The sequence below is a fragment of the Lissotriton vulgaris genome, chromosome 3_1 (assembly GCF_964263255.1).
Source record: "Lissotriton vulgaris chromosome 3_1, aLisVul1.2, whole genome shotgun sequence".
In the NCBI taxonomy this organism is placed as follows: Eukaryota; Metazoa; Chordata; class Amphibia; order Caudata; family Salamandridae; genus Lissotriton; species Lissotriton vulgaris.
Window position 1 is genome coordinate 1,703,262,943 of NC_141689.1, and position 18,539 is coordinate 1,703,281,481.

Consider the following 18,539-nt stretch of genomic DNA (forward strand, 5'->3'; position numbering starts at 1 on the left):
TATTTCTTCGTCCCTCTACTCTTGGGTCATAAATAATTTTCTTGCCTAAGCTCTCCTGTTGCATATGGGATCGGGTAGACCCCTGTTGCATATCAACTCCAAGGTATTTGTTGTAAACGAATTGCCTGTTATTCTGTAATCGCTATGATCTTTACTCTACTCTATGCTTTCTCTTTCTCATTCTAGAATTAGTATGTTAGCTTTGTGTCTCCAGGTTCTGCTTGGGCAGTTGGTTGACTGGTCAGCAGGCGCTGGGTCCTTTACTGCTGTGCTCTAATTCTCCTTATTTACTGCCACTGACTGGAGGAGTCTATTTTACAACATTTTGGCAACTTGTGCCTGCTGATTCCTGAATTCTGCTGTATTACAAGGGTCTTACAACCAGTTTACGGTGAGAGCAAGTGTTTAGAGCAGTTGGACCTGGCCAGAAGAACCCAGTGATGTCTCTCTAACCTTCGAAGTCAAGATTGAGGCATCGAAAACTGACTCGGCCACATCCGATCCAATTTCTACTAATTTAGCGAAAATTATCTCTCCAACCGCTCACCTGTGAGTATTGACTTCCTGTTTCCTAGCAACAAGTGGATGTTCTCTGTTCTCCATTCCTTCTCATGTACTCGGATGAGCGTCTGACGTTGTTTCTTAGTGTCAGGACTGCGTGTGTGCCAAGCCTCGTTTTCAAAATGTGGCCATCTTCGGGAGCAGTTCTTCTGATGGTGTGCCTGTGACATCACGCGGAAGCATTCAACCTGTGTGTCAAGCCTCGTTTTCAAGCAGCGGCCATTTTGGGGCAGTGATTTTCTTCAAGTGAGATTTTACGAATATAACGGACCACTCTGTACCTCGTCTTCCGTTTCGGCTAAGTCTCACGAGTGAAGCTGTAAGCTCACATTTCTAAAGGTATTTATACTTGACTTTGATTTTATCCCTGCTTCCTTTTGCTTAGACATGGCCATGGCACAAAACATAAACATAACGCTGCCTCCACCGTTTTTAAGTGAGTCAGGAAATCCTGTGCAATGGGAGGACTGGTTCATCATGTTCGATAATTATTTGGAGGCTATTGAAAGCCAAGAGTTTTACTCCAAGAGGAGAAAGGCAATTTTATTGAGTACTCTTGGGAAGGAGGGACAAAGAATTTTTAGGTTTTTGCCAATTGCTTTACAGGCAAATGGTCAAGCTATTCCTGATCTGTATAAGGAAGCTATCTCTAGGTTGGAGGTTAAGTTTGCTAAAGAGGAAAATCTTGTGATGCATCGATATAAATTCTATACGCAAAAACAGAGATCTGAAGAGACTATTGATGACTTTGTTACCCGTTTGAGGGAGTTGTCAATGAAGTGCAAGTTTGGAACAATGGCGTAGGAGCTAATACGTGATCAGCTCATAGTGCAGTGTAACAGCCGCAAGATTCAGGAAAGACTTTGGGCGGCGAAAAATCCTACACTTAATGTCGCAATTGAACTTGCACAAGTCATTGAGGAGTCTGAAAAGTGAATCAGAGTTATTGAAAACTCTAAGAAAAAACAATTAGATCAAGAAGTCCCTGTAGTTTCGGATAAAAGTGGAGAGTTTGATTCTCATCCTGGTGTAGATGATTCTGTCGCAGTAATCAAAAATAAGTTGAAAACCTACCCTAAGAAGGGTTTTTCTTCAAGCAAGTTTTGCAACAGATGTGGGAGCAACTCGCATTCTTCTAAAGCCAGGTTCTGCTTCGCAGCAAACAAAGAGTGTTTAAAATGCGGCAGGATTGGTCATTTTTCAAAGATGTGTAAAGCAAAGGATAAGCAAAAGGTTGCTGTTGTGGAAGACTATTCTTGTGACAGTTCTTCGGTTGGTGAAAGACTGTTAGTAGTTAGTGACTCTGATGTTGCAAATGTTGATGATCGAAGACAAAATAGACCTAAAGCTTTGTTTGTAATAGATGGGCGGGAGGTTTTCCTTATGGTGGACACTGGATCCCGTCACACCATCATTCCTCAATCGACATTCAGAATGTTGTGGTCGGACAAGTCTTTGCTCAAGAGTGATATTTCTCCTAAGGGATTTCAGGGGGAAAACACAGACATTGTTGGTTATTTTGAGTCCAGCGTTGTTTTTAGGAATAGGTCCACAATTGGGAAAATCTATGTGTCTATTGATGGTCCACCCATATTGGGGTGGGTTCACCAATATGACTTGTACATCATTATAAACCCACGGGCTCCTGACCAAGTGATGGTTTTGGAGGATGAATCTGTTGACCTAATTCTGAGTGAGTTTGATTCTGTTTTTAGGAATGAGTTGCGCTAGCTAAAGGGATATTCTCACATGATAAAAATGAAAGAAGGTTGTTTGCCTATTCAACACAAGCTGAGGAGGATTCCTCTTGCCATCAGGAGTGAGGTGAAGGGGTTGTTGGGGGAGATGTTGCGGAGTGGGGTCATTGAACCGGTGGAGGGATCACCGTGGGTTTCTCCGGTGGTCATTTAAAAAAAATCGGATGGCAAGTTGCGCTTCTGTGTTGACCTCAGGTCTGTTAACAAGTGAGTGATTGCTGATACGTTTCCCCTTCCCAATATTCGTGAGTTACAGCCAGATTCATCATTGTCCCGTTTTGCGAGTCCTTAATAGCGATTAATAAGGAATCGCTATTAAGGGCTCGCAAAATGGGATTCATGTAGGAATCGCAATTGAATTTGCGATTTCCACTGATTCCTTATTTGCGATTCGCTAATTGCTAATCGCAAATAAGGAATGACTCCCCATTCATTCCTATGGGCCTAAAGGCCCATAGGAATGACTCGCAAATGAATCACAAATAAGGAATGACTCCCCATTCATTCCTATGGGCCTTTAGGCCCATAGGAATGGGGAGTCATTCCTTATTTGCGATTAGCAATTAGCTAATCGCAAATAAGGAAGCGAATTCAAGGGTGCCAGGGGTGTCCAAAGGACACCCTGTAGCACCCCTGAAATGTAATCTACATTGGTGTTGCGCACACACATGTCCAAAGGACATGTGTGTGTGTAACATGCAACTTAGAAAAATGCATTTAAATGCATTTTTCTAAGTTTTCGCTATTTACCACGAGGTTTGACCTCGCGGTAAATAGCCCAATTTCGATTTCGCAATTTTAAAATGGTTCATGAATGGCATTTAAGGAATCTCAAATAGAGATTCCTTAAATGCAATTCCTCGTAAATGTGCGAATTCTTTAATAGCGAATTTTGCATTTGGGATGATGAATCCCAAATGCAAAAATTGCACTCGCAAAGGGCCAGATCCTCAGAATCTGGCCCTATGCGTGCGCAATTAAGCTTGATGAATCTGGCTGTTAGTGTCTACACTTGAGGGTGCAAATATTTTTCTAAACTTGACCTTAAGAGCGCGTACCATCAGGTTAGGTTGCATGACAGTTGCAAACATATCACTTCTTTTATCACTACTGAGGGTATCTTTCAATTTACACGTTTACCTTTTGGGTTGATTTCAGCGGCTAGCGTGTTCCAACGCATGGTACATGAATTATTCAAGGGGTTGCAAAAAGTTGTATACTTTCAAGATGATATTCTTGTGTTTGGGAGCTCAGAGTCTGAACACAATAAGGTGCTTAGACAAGTGTTACACAGGATTGGTGATGCAGGGCTCACTTTGCGCAGGGAGACGTGTGCTTTCCTGGTTCAGCAGATTGAATATTTAGGACATGAGATTTCTATCTCTGGGATCAAGCCAAAGAAGGATTTGTTGTTGGCTATATGGTCGGCTCCTCGACCTGTGGATAAAGATCAGTTGAGGTCCTTTATGGGCCTTATAGAGTACTACTCTAAATTTGTCAGAAATTTTTTCGGAAAAGACTATTAATTTAAGTTTTTTGCTCAAGAAGGGGTGCAAGTTTGTTTGGGGCTCAGAGCAGGAATCAGCTTTTAATTTTGTGAAAGACGAAATTTGTAAGGCGGGTGTTTTAGCACCTTTTAACACCAGACTACCCTCCATTCTTATGGTTGATGCGAGTGGGTTTGGCTTGGGTGCTGTTCTTGTTCAGAAGCATGGTCAAATTGAACGTCCCATTGCGTTTGATTCTAAAACTTTGACTGATTCAGAGAAGAATTACAGTGTCATCGAAAAAGAGGCTTTGGCAGCTGTGTGGGGTGCGCACTATTTTCACACTTATCTTTGGGGTGTCAATTTTGTCTTTAAGACAGACCATAAGCCTTTGCTCAGGATTTTGGCTCCTGGGGGTGCAATTAGAGGTTCTCCAAGGCTGGCCAGATTGGCCGCTAAATTGCAGGATTTTCATTTTCAAGTTGAGCATATTCAGGGTGGGAGGAATCTCCAAGCAGATTGTTTTTTAAGATTGCCTTTGGAACCAGCTGAGGGAGATCTGCATGTGGATTTCTTGGATGAAAGTGTTGCCTGAGTGCAAGATGTTATTTCTTTTGGTGAGGGTTCCTTCTCGCATCAGGAATGGATTGATGCTATGAGAAGTGATGAGGTTCTGAAGGATGTCATTAGGATGATTAAAGATGGTCCATAGAGAGAGAGTTGTTTGCAGGTCTCTGTTCGTCCTTTTGTCAAGATTTTGGATGAATTGTCTACCTGTGGGGAGGATATTATTGTGCGCAATGACTAATTTGTTCCGCCTTGTGGTCTCAGACGTAAACTTTTTAATATTGCTCATGAGGGGCATCTAGGTCAGACATTGACCCAGCAAAGGCTCAAATCTAATTTTTGGTGGCCTGGCATGGATGCTCAGGTTGCTTTGGGTGTTGAACAGTGTAGTATGTGCAAGGAAGGTGAGAAACAGTTGAAAGTGGCCGCTGGCACTAGTATGGGTGAGATTTTCAGTTCTGGTGTGCCGTGGCATACCATATGCATGGACTTTATTGGACCTATGTCTGAGCTTAGTGTGAATCAACGTTTTGCAATTGTGTGTGTGGATGTTTTCTCAAAATGGATTGTTGTTGAATTTGTAAAGGATATCACCACAGAGACTACCATAAAGTTTTTGAGATCTTTATTTCAATGTGAGGGTTTTCCCAGTGTTATCATTACCGACAATGGGACACAGTTGGTGTCACAGAACATGCGTTCTTTTCTCTCTCACTGTGGTGTGTCCCATCATCGAACTTCACTTTATAATCCACAGGGCATCTGTGAGAGGGTAATAGGTTGGTGAAGGGAATGATTCAATTGGGTGTGTCCAAAGGTGGTAGTGTGTCTGAGCTTGTTCAGGAAATGGCGTGTGCTCATCAAACAACTGTTCATGGTAGTTGCACAAAATCTCCCTTTGAAATTATGTGGGGAAGGGCTCCAGGGTCCAAGCTTGTTCCTTCTTGGGTTAAACAACTTTTGAGAAGGGGAGATCTTGTGGATTCTGACTCAACTTTGCCTTTTGCCACTGTGGGTAGTAAGATTTCTAAAGGAGATCTGGTTAAGGTTAAACCAGGGAGGTTTACTAAGGGTTTGACAAAATTTAGGGGACCTTTTACTGTTAGAAAGGTTTTTCCTAATTATGTTCTTCTTGATAATGGTGAGAAGTGGAATTTGAGGAGAGTTGCTCTTTATCAGAAAAGTGGGCAAATACCTTCTCAATCTGTGTCCCTTAACTCTGATGATACTTCTCATAATTCTTCTGTTGGTTCTTCAAGTGAAGGAGGGGATAGTAGTTATATGCTTTTGCCTCAAGAGTGTGTGCCTTTTTCTCCTCTTTCGGACAGGTCTTGTTTTGGCGGTGGTGATGTCTCGGATTCTGGTTCCTCTAGTTTTCGAAGCACCATTGTCGATTCCTCTTCTTCTCTATCCCTTCTCTTTCCAGATCTAGGGTTTCAAGGTATCGTAAACCACCCGTTTATCTCAATGATTATTTTAGCAATTGATGTGTTTTTCTTTTGTTTATAAAGATGGAAGATGTGTTGTAAACTAATTGGCTGTTATTCTGTAATCTCTATGATCTTTAATCTACTCTATGCTCTCTCTTTCTCATTCTAGAATTAGTATGTTAGCTTTGTGTCTCCAGGTTCTGCATGGGCAGTTGATTGACTGGTCAGCAGGCGCTGGGTCCTTTACTGCTGTGCTCTTAAATAAATCTCCCTAATTACTGCCACTGACTGGAGGAGTCTATTTTACAACAGTATTGATACAGAGAAAGATTTCAATGATGATAAAAATGTAAATCAATGATGGAAATCAAATTGAATCAATGTTTCTCTACAGTCTCCTAGTATGATTAGATGCCAGTTACTACTCCCTCTCTTTAAAAAAAATATATATACTGTGTTCTAACTGAGCATTCAAAACACTGAAAGGTCACTCCAGCAAGTTATTTTAGCTTTACAGCCTACTTACCAACTGGTGACATTATAGTCCTTCAATGCATCTCACTTCTGACCCCACTTTATTGGGTAATAACTCCATTATGCTGGGTAATAAGTCCTCCAACCCTCCTCAGAGTGACGCAAAGCAAACAGACCCCAGCTGCCACAAAACACAGGAAATGTTCTTGCACCTTTGTCCGTTTATTGGCATGCCAACGCGGAAGGCAGGCACAGTGTCATGTCTTGGAACACGCTTCTTCTGTCCCTCATAGATATTCACAGGAGAATATACAGGGCAGAAAGTGCAGTCATCAGTAAAATCCTTAGATGTGGACAAGGCCAAATACGGTTGTACATATACAAAATAGAACTGTCATGCAAGCACAGAACATAGAGCAATATAAGGGCACAAGGGACCAGAAAGCAAGTTTAAGCAACCTGCACAATTCAGAGGCTTTTCACAGCTGTTGTCCCAGGACTTGTCAAAGAGGGCAATAAAGGGTCCTGTGGTCAGTCTTGAATAGATTTATAAAGGGAGGGGTGTTTAGGAGCACAAAACAAGCAGTTTGGTCAGAGCAGATCAAGTTAGCTCATTGGTTCTGAGATAGTGTGGAGGAGAATATGGGATTGGTTCACTTATTTGGCTGATGCAAACATATAGATAAATATTTTTCCTCATAGTTGTCTGGCAAATCTCACCCAGCGAGACTAGGGTAATCTCAGCTGGCACCCCACTACTAACTAGGACCAACTCCTCCCCAAGCACTAAATTCGATATCCCTTCTTACTGTTCACTGGTGGATGGCTTTACCCACTTGGGACACTTGGGACTCCCTCTAAAGTGTCCTTCCTATCTACAGTCAAAAAACTTCAGGGGTCCCCTACCTGATGGGAGCCACTCTTTCTTTTCAGTAGGGGTCTGGGAATCTTAACCCTAGGAATTAGTTTGGGGCCCTGTTAAGAACTCCTTACTCTTATTATGTTTGTCCCTCCTTCTTCTGTTGGGTATCCTGCCCATCTTTAGCGGAGTCTCCCACATAAACCTGTTGTGGATCCTGGTGCTCATCCAGCGGTCTGCCTCCTGAGAAAGCTTCATGAGGTCAGGAAGCTTACTGTCAATCAAGTGCTGAAGCAGCTCTGGAAAAGAAACATTATACCAAGTTAGAATGGCAGCTTAAAAATGAAATGCCAGCTGCAGTGGCAGGCCTCAGACATGTTTTACAGTGCTGCTTAAGTGGATGGCACAATGGGTGTTGCTGGCCTCTAGTAGGATTTAACTTACAGGCCCTGGGCACAAGTAGCACCATTTACTAGAGATTTTCGAATAAATTAAATGTGCCAATAAGTTGCAGGCCAATTTTACCATCTTTTGAAGGAAGAGACATAGCATTTTACCACTGTTTGGCTGGAAAAAGTGTGTAGATTCGTAAAAGCCAACAAATACAGGTTTGCAAAGAAAGGCAAAAATCTGGAATGACCTGGCATAGAGTGCCACGTCCAACTGAACTTTCCACCCCTGGGAGGGATTTATGAATGGAGTTCTCCACATATGTGGCAGAGATCTCCGTCCTCACAAATGGGTTTACGTATCTAAGGAATCACTTTGTGAATTCCTGTCAGGAATAAAATAGGTGCATTTAATTGTAAACATATTATTAGGTCCACATTTACATTTGTGAACAGTGCCCAATATTGAGCATGAAATCCGCAGCAAAAAATGGAAGAGATGATCTTCAAATCTCGTTGAACCTCTTGGGATTCAGAACCATACAATTAATTACGAAAATTAGAAAATAGCAAGACACCCACACACCGTACTTTTTAACAGCACACTCCCACCGCCACCAACCAGACTCAATCTGTTCTGAAGACACAGATGGTTGTGAAGCCAACAGAGAAAATGGTCAGAGGTTAAATATTTAATTTCTTTATGTGTTGTATTGGTTTATGGTTTCTTTGAGAGAGACGAAAGTTAAGAAAAAACCGAATGTAGGAAATACATTGAAATTATGATTAAATAATTCATTTCAGTTCTATACTTTTTTAGAATTACATAAACACAATTTCAACAATTTTCGTCAGATGAATCAAGCTGCAAATGAGGACGCAGTGTGATAACTGTACGCTTGACACCCAGAGGGAAGAAAAGGGTATGTCTCTTCAAGACATTTTCGCTCTGATAAATGTGTTGCAGGCGTTTCCTGCTTTATCTTTCCATTCACATTCCTAACCTTCTGATCGGCACATGCTCAGTTGTTGACTTTGTCTCAACCTTACCCTACATTGCTTTTGATTGACAGGTGAGGTCATCAGACTGAGCCCGGGGTTCCATCTGAGAAAGCCAGCAGTCGGAGAGTCCATTATAATACAAAATCAAAAGGTTAGTCAAAGACGGCAAAATGTGTTTTCAAAAGCGTGTTAAAGTACTCGTGTTTGGCAGACATGGGATAAAAAACACACAGGCTCCTTGACAGGTGCACAATGTAATTGTCTGCACTGTCCTTGCAAGCCAGTTAAGCACTGTGAATACAATCCAAAGACGACAGATCCACAACGGATGTTTTTATTGAACGTTCCCTTGTATTCAAGGTTTACTTTAATGATCTTTTAAAATTCATTTCATCAATATACATTTTACATTTCTTCATTTCTCTTCGAGAGTAACTGCCCATTCTGTATATTTTTGGGTCACTAACCTATGTTTATTCAAGATTTCTTATTTTGTGTAATCTTTGCAAAGAGTAGATGTTTTTCATCTGTACCATGTCGGCATTATGTCTTAAGTGCAGACATTTTACTTTGTCAAGCACGAATAATCGAAGGCAACAATGCTGGTTATGTTCTAAACTGTTGCACTGTGTTTACATTATATTTTCGTTCTCAGTTCTGAAATTATTAAACATATTGAGTGTGGCAACTGTTAACCGCATCGCTGCTGCGGGGATTTTTGCGCTGTGCTGCAAATTGCAATTTTGCTGGCACCATGACGAGCTCGTCATCAGCACACGACACCCGTGGGTGATGACGAGCTGAGCTCGGTTCTCGCGTTGTGAAAGAAAATAGATGCTTCAACAGAGGAAGCCGTGTTTTCAAAAACCTCAAAACCACGGCGGTTACTGTTAAATGGGAATATTGCATGATCACACCTAAAGCAGCAACCAACTGGCATGCAGATGTTTCTTTTGCAGTGCGATTTAGATATTCGCTCCCTTTTTCTGGGAGTTGTCTAGGTGATAGCCTGAGAGCGGAGATGTCTTACTCAGCTTTTTCTGTAAATGGTCTTGGGTTGACCGAGGAGATTGTAAGCATCATGGCTTCGAGATTCAGCACTTAGGCCCACATTACAAGTCGTTTATTTATTATACATTTTAAAGTGCCTTTTGACTAACTTATTTCTCGCCATGACTATTTCTATAATCTTAGAAATATACTTTCTTCAGATCTCTATTGTGAACATTTGATAGTCATCATGAGATAGCTATGTGGCCCTGGGTGTGCTCACCATCAGATAGAACTGAATGTTATAGCAGTTTAATCCATGAATGTGTTTTACAAAAGCATGATGCATATGGGGGTTCGTTTGGTTTCTGTTCTAACTGACTACTCAGTAATTACCTAATTTATAGCCTTGGCCTGGGAATTCTTTTTGTCTTTACTTTGCAAAAAAAAAGAATGTGCCCCATTGTGTCCATGTGCCTGTGTTTTCAGCCTGCATTGCAGAGGACAATACCTTTTATTTGTTTTTAGGTCGAGCCTGGGCAGTGGATGCGCTGCTCTGCGAGGCATGATGTATTCAGGTTGGGAATTGAAGCTCCACCCACTCTCTGCCCATATTTTTCATAGGCTTGTGTCATTGTCCACTGTAAACCGTGGCTGTTCATTGGTCAATAGGCTTAGTTGTCCCTCATTAGTACCGCCTTGTCTCATTTTGTAACCTTCCATGGCGACACCCCCTTTTACATGTGTTGTTACTCTGTAGCTTTAATTACAGCCTCCAAAACTAGTTTCTCAAATAGTTCTTTCCTAACGCTCTCTATATATATATATGTATATATATATCAATTCCACAACTTCCCAGTGCCTTGGTGCACTTTAACAGGAACAGGAACACGATGAGCCAAAATCAGATTTTCATTTCTTCATTTCTTCAAATATACATGGAACGGTGCATGCCTCAAGACGCATTTCGGACACGAGGCTGTGTCCTTGCTCACTATACATATATATATATATTTGAGTTCAAGGGTTGCTGCTGCTTTGAAGGATCACACGACTGCAGGCAAGTTTTCACACTTGTATTTATTGCTCTCGAGGCTTGCAAAAAACCCCGTCATTGAAAAGGCTTGTCCCAACGCGTTTCAGTGCTTCCTGCACTTTCTTCAGGGGAAAATGGCAAGGCGGATATTGATTGGCAGTTTCCGTCGTCTTTAAGTAAGAACCTCACCGGAAAGTACTTGGTAGTACATAATCCCTTGCACAGCATTTTGGGATCTGTAGTGTAGCCAAAAAGTCCATTACCTTAGTAGGTTCCGCCGAGGCATTGTCAATGTACAAGTTGTAGCGTCCTATTTTCGGCGCGCCACATGTTAAGGTGCTTCAGTGCACCCCGGTTTTCTTTTTGCTGCCTCGGTTCTTTTCATGCTCCTGCAGCCGCCTTCAGTAACCAGAGAAATCCTGTACTTGGCTCCTCCACCGACGGCTCCCTCCTCCTTCCCGAGGCGGTGCTTCCTTCCACGACGCAGCTGTCGTCAATAATGTTTGAGTTCAAGGGTTGCTGCTGCTTTGAAGGATCACACGACTGCAGGCAAGTTTTCACACTTGTATTTATTGCTCTCGAGGCTTGCAAAAAAACCCCGGCATTGAAAAGGCTTGTCCCAACGCGTTTCAGTGCTTCCTGCACTTTCTTCAGGGGAAAATGGCAAGGCGGATATTGATTGGCAGTTTCCGTCGTCTTTAAGTAAGAACCTCACCGGAAAGTACTTGGTAGTACATAATCCCTTGCACAGCATTTTGGGATCTGTAGTGTAGCCAAAAAGTCCATTACCTTAGTAGGTTCCGCCGAGGCATTGTCAATGTACAAATTGTAGCGTCCTATTTTCGGCGCGCCACATGTTAAGGTGCTTCAGTGCACCCCGGTTTTCTTTTTGCTGCCTCGGTTCTTTTCATGCTCCTGCAGCCGCCTTCAGTAACCAGGGAAATCCTGTACTTGGCTCCTCCACCGACGGCTCCCTCCTCCTTCCCGAGGCGGTGCTTCCTTCCACGAAGCAGCTGTCGTCAATAATGTTTGAGTTCAAGGGTTGCTGCTGCTTTGAAGGATCACACGACTGCAGGCAAGTTTTCACACTTGTATTTATTGCTCTCGAGGCTTGCAAAAAAACCCCGTCATTGAAAAGGCTTGTCCCAACGCGTTTCAGTGCTTCCTGCACTTTCTTCAGGGGAAAATGGCAAGGCGGATATTGATTGGCAGTTTCCGTCGTCTTTAAGTAAGAACCTCACCGGAAAGTACTTGGTAGTACATAATCCCTTGCACAGCATTTTGGGATCTGTAGTGTAGCCAAAAAGTCCATTACCTTAGTAGGTTCCGCCGAGGCATTGTCAATGTACAAGTTGTAGCGTCCTATTTTCGGCGCGCCACATGTTAAGGTGCTTCAGTGCACCCCGGTTTTCTTTTTGCTGCCTCGGTTCTTTTCATGCTCCTGCAGCCGCCTTCAGTAACCAGGGAAATCCTGTACTTGGCTCCTCCACCGACGGCTCCCTCCTCCTTCCCGAGGCGGTGCTTCCTTCCACGACGCAGCTGTCGTCAATAATGTTTGAGTTCAAGGGTTGCTGCTGCTTTGAAGGATCACACGACTGCAGGCAAGTTTTCACACTTGTATTTATTGCTCTCGAGGCTTGCAAAAAAACCCCGTCATTGAAAAGGCTTGTCCCAACGCGTTTCAGTGCTTCCTGCACTTTCTTCAGGGGAAAATGGCAAGGCGGATATTGATTGGCAGTTTCCGTCGTCTTTAAGTAAGAACCTCACCGGAAAGTACTTGGTAGTACATAATCCCTTGCACAGCATTTTGGGATCTGTAGTGTAGCCAAAAAGTCCATTACCTTAGTAGGTTCCGCCGAGGCATTGTCAATGTACAAGTTGTAGCGTCCTATTTTCGGCGCGCCACATGTTAAGGTGCTTCAGTGCACCCCGGTTTTCTTTTTGCTGCCTCGGTTCTTTTCATGCTCCTGCAGCCGCCTTCAGTAACCAGGGAAATCCTGTACTTGGCTCCTCCACCGACGGCTCCCTCCTCCTTCCCGAGGCGGTGCTTCCTTCCACGACGCAGCTGTCGTCAATAATGTTTGAGTTCAAGGGTTGCTGCTGCTTTGAAGGATCAAACGACTGCAGGCAAGTTTTCACACTTGTATTTATTGCTCTCGAGGCTTGCAAAAAAACCCTGTCATTGAAAAGGCTTGTCCCAACGCGTTTCAGTGCTTCCTGCACTTTCTTCAGGGGAAAATGGCAAGGCGGATATTGATTGGCAGTTTCCGTCGTCTTTAAGTAAGAACCTCACCGGAAAGTACTTGGTAGTACATAATCCCTTGCACAGCATTTTGGGATCTGTAGTGTAGCCAAAAAGTCCATTACCTTAGTAGGTTCCGCCGAGGCATTGTCAATGTACAAGTTGTAGCGTCCTATTTTCGGCGCGCCACATGTTAAGGTGCTTCAGTGCACCCCGGTTTTCTTTTTGCTGCCTCGGTTCTTTTCATGATCCTGCAGCCGCCTTCAGTAACCAGGGAAATCCTGTACTTGGCTCCTCCACCGACGGTTCCCTCCTCCTTCCCGAGGCGGTGCTTCCTTCCACGACGCAGCTGTCGTCAATAATGTTTGAGTTCAAGGGTTGCTGCTGCTTTGAAGGATCACACGACTGCAGGCAAGTTTTCACACTTGTATTTATTGCTCTCGAGGCTTGCAAAAAAACCCCGTCATTGAAAAGGCTTGTCCCAACGCGTTTCAGTGCTTCCTGCACTTTCTTCAGGGGAAAATGGCAAGGCGGATATTGATTGGCAGTTTCCGTCATCTTTAAGTAAGAACCTCACCGGAAAGTACTTGGTAGTACATAATCCCTTGCACAGCATTTTGGGATCGGTAGTGTAGCCAAAAAGTCCATTACCTTAGTAGGTTCCGCCGAGGCATTGTCAATGTACAAGTTGTAGCGTCCTATTTTCGGCGCGCCACATGTTAAGGTGCTTCAGTGCACCCCGGTTTTCTTTTTGCTGCCTCGGTTCTTTTCATGCTCCTGCAGCTGCCTTCAGTAACCAGGGAAATCCTGTACTTGGCTCCTCCACCGACGGCTCCCTCCTCCTTCCCGAGGCGGTGCTTCCTTCCACGACGCAGCTGTCGTCAATAATGTTTGAGTTCAAGGGTTGCTGCTGCTTTGAAGGATCACACGACTGCAGGCAAGTTTTCACACTTGTATTTATTGCTCTCGAGGCTTGCAAAAAAACCCCGTCAATGAAAAGGCTTGTCCCAACGCGTTTCAGTGCTTTCAGGGATTATGTACTACCAAGTACTTTCCGGTGAGGTTCTTACTTAAAGACGACGGAAACTGCCAATCAATATCCGCCTTGCCATTTTCCCCTGAAGAAAGTGCAGGAAGCACTGAAACGCGTTGGGACAAGCCTTTTCAATGACGGGGTTTTTTTGCAAGCCTCGAGAGCAATAAATACAAGTGTGAAAACTTGCCTGCAGTCGTGTGATCCTTCAAAGCAGCAGCAACCCTTGAACTCAAACATTATTGACGACAGCTGCGTCGTGGAAGGAAGCACCGCCTCGGGAAGGAGGAGGGAGCCGTCGGTGGAGGAGCCAAGTACAGGATTTCCCCGGTTACTGAAGGCGGCTGCAGGAGCATGAAAAGAACCGAGGCAGCAAAAAAGAAAACCGGGGTGCACTTAAGCACCTTAACATGTGGCGCGCCGAAAATAGGACGCTACAACTTGTACATTGACAATGCCTCGGCGGAACCTACTAAGGTAATGGACTTTTTGGCTACACTTCAGATCCCAAAATGCTGTGCAAGGGATTATGTACTACCAAGTACTTTCCGGTGAGGTTCTTACTTAAAGACGACGGAAACTGCCAATCAATATCCGCCTTGCCATTTTCCCCTGAAGAAAGTGCAGGAAGCACTGAAACGCGTTGGGACAAGCCTTTTCAATGACGGGGTTTTTTTGCAAGCCTCGAGAGCAATAAATACAAGTGTGAAAACTTGCCTGCAGTCGTGTGATCCTTCAAAGCAGCAGCAACCCTTGAACTCAAACATTATTGACGACAGCTGCGTCGTGGAAGGAAGCACCGCCTCGGGAAGGAGGAGGGAGCCGTCGGTGGAGGAGCCAAGTACAGGATTTCCCTGGTTACTGAAGGCGGCTGCAGGAGCATGAAAAGAACCGAGGCAGCAAAAAAGAAAACCGGGGTGCACTTAAGCACCTTAACATGTGGCGCGCCGAAAATAGGACGCTACAACTTGTACATTGACAATGCCTCGGCGGAACCTACTAAGGTAATGGACTTTTTGGCTACACTACAGATCCCAAAATGCTGTGCAAGGGATTATGTACTACCAAGTACTTTCCGGTGAGGTTCTTACTTAAAGACGACGGAAACTGCCAATCAATATCCGCCTTGCCATTTTCCCCTGAAGAAAGTGCAGGAAGCACTGAAACGCGTTGGGACAAGCCTTTTCAATGACAGGGTTTTTTTGCAAGCCTCGAGAGCAATAAATACAAGTGTGAAAACTTGCCTGCAGTCGTGTGATCCTTCAAAGCAGCAGCAACCCTTGAACTCAAATATATATATATATATATATATATATTCAGTGACAAAAACATAGGTTTCACACATGTTATAGTTAGCTGGACATTTCACTCATACAAAAAAATTGAAATTCCCCCGTTATAGTTAGTTCAGCTAACTATAACTTGTGCGCCCGCAATGCACTGATGATGATGTCACATATTACATCACTCATGACATGATCAGTGCATCACTCATGACATCACTGATGACATCTCAAATTACATCTCAAATGACATCACCTATGACATCACTGATGACATCATCCATTGAATGTGTGTCTTTCTGAAAAATAAATATTTTTATATATGTATATCTAAAGGGCGATGGAAGAATAATTGGGACGCCCTTACCCGTGGGATTTTGTTGCTTTTAGGCTTGCTTACTCCTTGCTGCCCTGTGAAGCTCTTGGCCATATTTGGACTCCGGCTTCCGTGACCGGCTCCCTGCATGGACCGCTGCTGCCAGGACTACACTACCTAGGAGGCAGCGCAGTCTCGCGAGGGGAGAAGGAGAAGTAGGAGGAGGAGGAGGAGGAGGAGGAGAAGACGCTCCGGCCCATAATAATCTCGGGAGGCTCCCACAGCGCTGGACGCGCGTGAAGCCCAGGCCAAGGGCGGGCCCGTCTGAGCCCGTCCGAGACAGGAGGAGACTGGGCTGGGCCACCCCCGAACATTTACCGTAAGACTCTATACTGTCACCATATTACCGAACAATTGACTGTATATTTGGCTTATTTACTGATAACACTTTGTATTTCACACTGGGCTAATGGCATCAAAAAATGATAAAGGAAATAAGCATGCTAATAACTGGAAGGGAGGCGGGGTTACAGGAACATTAGATGCGTTCATAACCATGGCCACTTCGGTCTTGGAGCATGAAATTGCATTAACAGAACGCTGCTTGTCGCTTGAGCCCATGCATTTGAGGTGATCCTCACTGGGAGGTTAAGCCTTAGTACCCTCCCCAGATCAAAGAACTGCTCTTGATTCCGCTGGTAGAGGTTAATAGTGAACAACTTCAAAGCCAACCTGATGAATCAATCACAGCAGACTCTAGTACTATTGCCGTGATTATTGATTCATCAATAGATAATGCACCGAAAGATTCAGGCCTATGTATACCCACCCAATTGACATCTACACATTCCACTAACCCGCAATTTTTTAATCGACCATTGGTCGCGGGCCCATATATCAAAAGGAAACGGGGAGGGAACTCACAAAAGGGAGGCTGTGTAAAGAAAACCAAAGTAACAAAAACGCCTAAGGTTGTGGCTAAATTAACTCCGGGTATTACTGCTAATAACTTCCAATCCCAGAAGATTGTTCTGCCACCCAATGCTATTCCTGTAAGAGTGGAAGAGCCATCTATAATTATGTCCCAAAATATAGAGGGCCCGATTCACAGAATGAACTTACTACTTTTGGCATTCACAGAATGCACTTACTACTTTTGGTATTCACAGAATGAACTTACTCATTTCGGTATTCACCGAAGTTAGGACTACTAACTTTAGGACTCCTAAATGCTTTCTGTGAATACCGAAAGTCTTAAAATTAGGATTTTTCTCAATTTAGTAGTAGTAAAGTTAGGACTACTAACTTTAGGACGCCTAAATGCCTTCTGTGAATACCGAAAGTCTTAAAATTAGGATTTTTCTCAATTTAGTAGTAGTAAAGTTAGGACTACTAACTTTAGGATGCCTAAATGCCTTCTGTGAATACCGAAAGTCTTAAAATTACGATTTTTCTCAATTTAGTAGTAGTAAAGTTAGGACTACTAACTTTAGGATGCCTAAATGCCTTCTGTGAATACCGAAAGTCTTAAAATTACGATTTTTCTCAATTTAACAGTAGTAAAGTTAGTAGTCCTAACTTTACTACTACTAAATTGAGAAAAATCCTAATTTTAAGACTTTCGGTATTCACAGAAGGCATTTAGGAGTCCTAAAGTTAGTAGTCCTAGAGTTTGAGTTTGAGTTTGAGTTTAAAAGCACTTTTAAAGCGCACGTATACCGGCGGTTTCTTGGCGCTGTAGCTAGTGGGGGCTGAGGTTTAGGGGCAGGGAGAGAGGAAGGAGCATTTATTCAAAGGACTTTGTGAATAAGTAAGTTTTAAGACTTTTGCGGAATTGGGGATATAGGGTGATAGAGCGAAGATGAAAGGGGAGGGAATTCCAGAGGGTGGGTGCCAGAATGGCAAATTTGGAGCCGCCCCACTTCTTTCTCCGGAAGCGAGGGATGGTGAGGAGGGACTGGGAAGACGAACGTAGGTCCCTGGAGGGGACATAAGGAACAATCTCAGAGGAGATGAAGGCGGGTGCCTGGTCCAATCTGGCCAGGAAAGTGATGGATGAGAGCTTAAATTGAATTCTAGCCCGCACGGGAAGCCAGTGAAGAGATTTCAGAAGTGGGGTAGAGTGGTGGAATTTGGGGAGGTTGAAAGCCAGGCGGGCCGCCTGGTTTTGGATCTGCTGTAGGCGACGCAAGCTGTATGCAGGAATGCCGGCATACAGAGCGTTCCCATAGTCCAGGCGGGACACCACCATGGCCAGAATGATCAGCTTGAGGGCAGAAAAAGTAAAGAAACGGGACACCTTGCGTATAGTACGCAGTGAGAGGAAAGAAGAAGATACCACAGAGCTGACCTGGGAGTGGAGGGTGAGTTGGGAGTTAAGTTTAATGCCTAGTGTTTTGACTGAGGAGGAGGGAACAGGAGGAGAGCCAAGAGAGGGGGGCCAGAAGAGGGGGGACCAGGGGCTGGATGAGCCCGTCAACACCAACTCGGTTTTGTCCGGATTGAGTTTGAGGTGATTGTGGCTCATCCAGTCCCTGATGTGAAACATGACGGTTTGGAAGTTAAGGACAGCAGAGGGAGAGGAAAGATCAAAGACCAGCTGGAGGTCATCCGCATAGTTAAATACGGCGACCTCCATCTGTTGGAGAGAAAAAATAAGAGGTGCGATATATAGATTGAACAAAAGAGGGGAAAGAGATGAGCCTTGGGGGACCCCGCACTGGACTTTCCGGAAGTCCGCTGTGAAGTCACCCAGGCGGACAGCCTGGGTGCGGTCGCTCAGGAAGGAGGACAACCAGACCAGGGCAGTCCCCTCGATCCCCGCCGCCCCGATACGGGAAAGTAAGATGTTGTGGTCCACCGTATCAAAGGCGGCTGAAAGGTCGAGGAGCACAAGGGCCTGGTGCTGATTGGTGTCCATACCCTCCCTGAGGGTGTCAAGGACCGACAAGACAACGGACTCCGTAGAGTGTGCGGGGCGGAAACCGGCTTGGCGGGAGGCAAGGGCTCCATGTTTCTCCACAAAGGAGCTCAGGGCGCAGGTGACGTGGCGCTCGAGCACCTTGGCTAGAAATGGCAGGAGGGAGATGGGACGGAAATTGGCCGGGACAGAG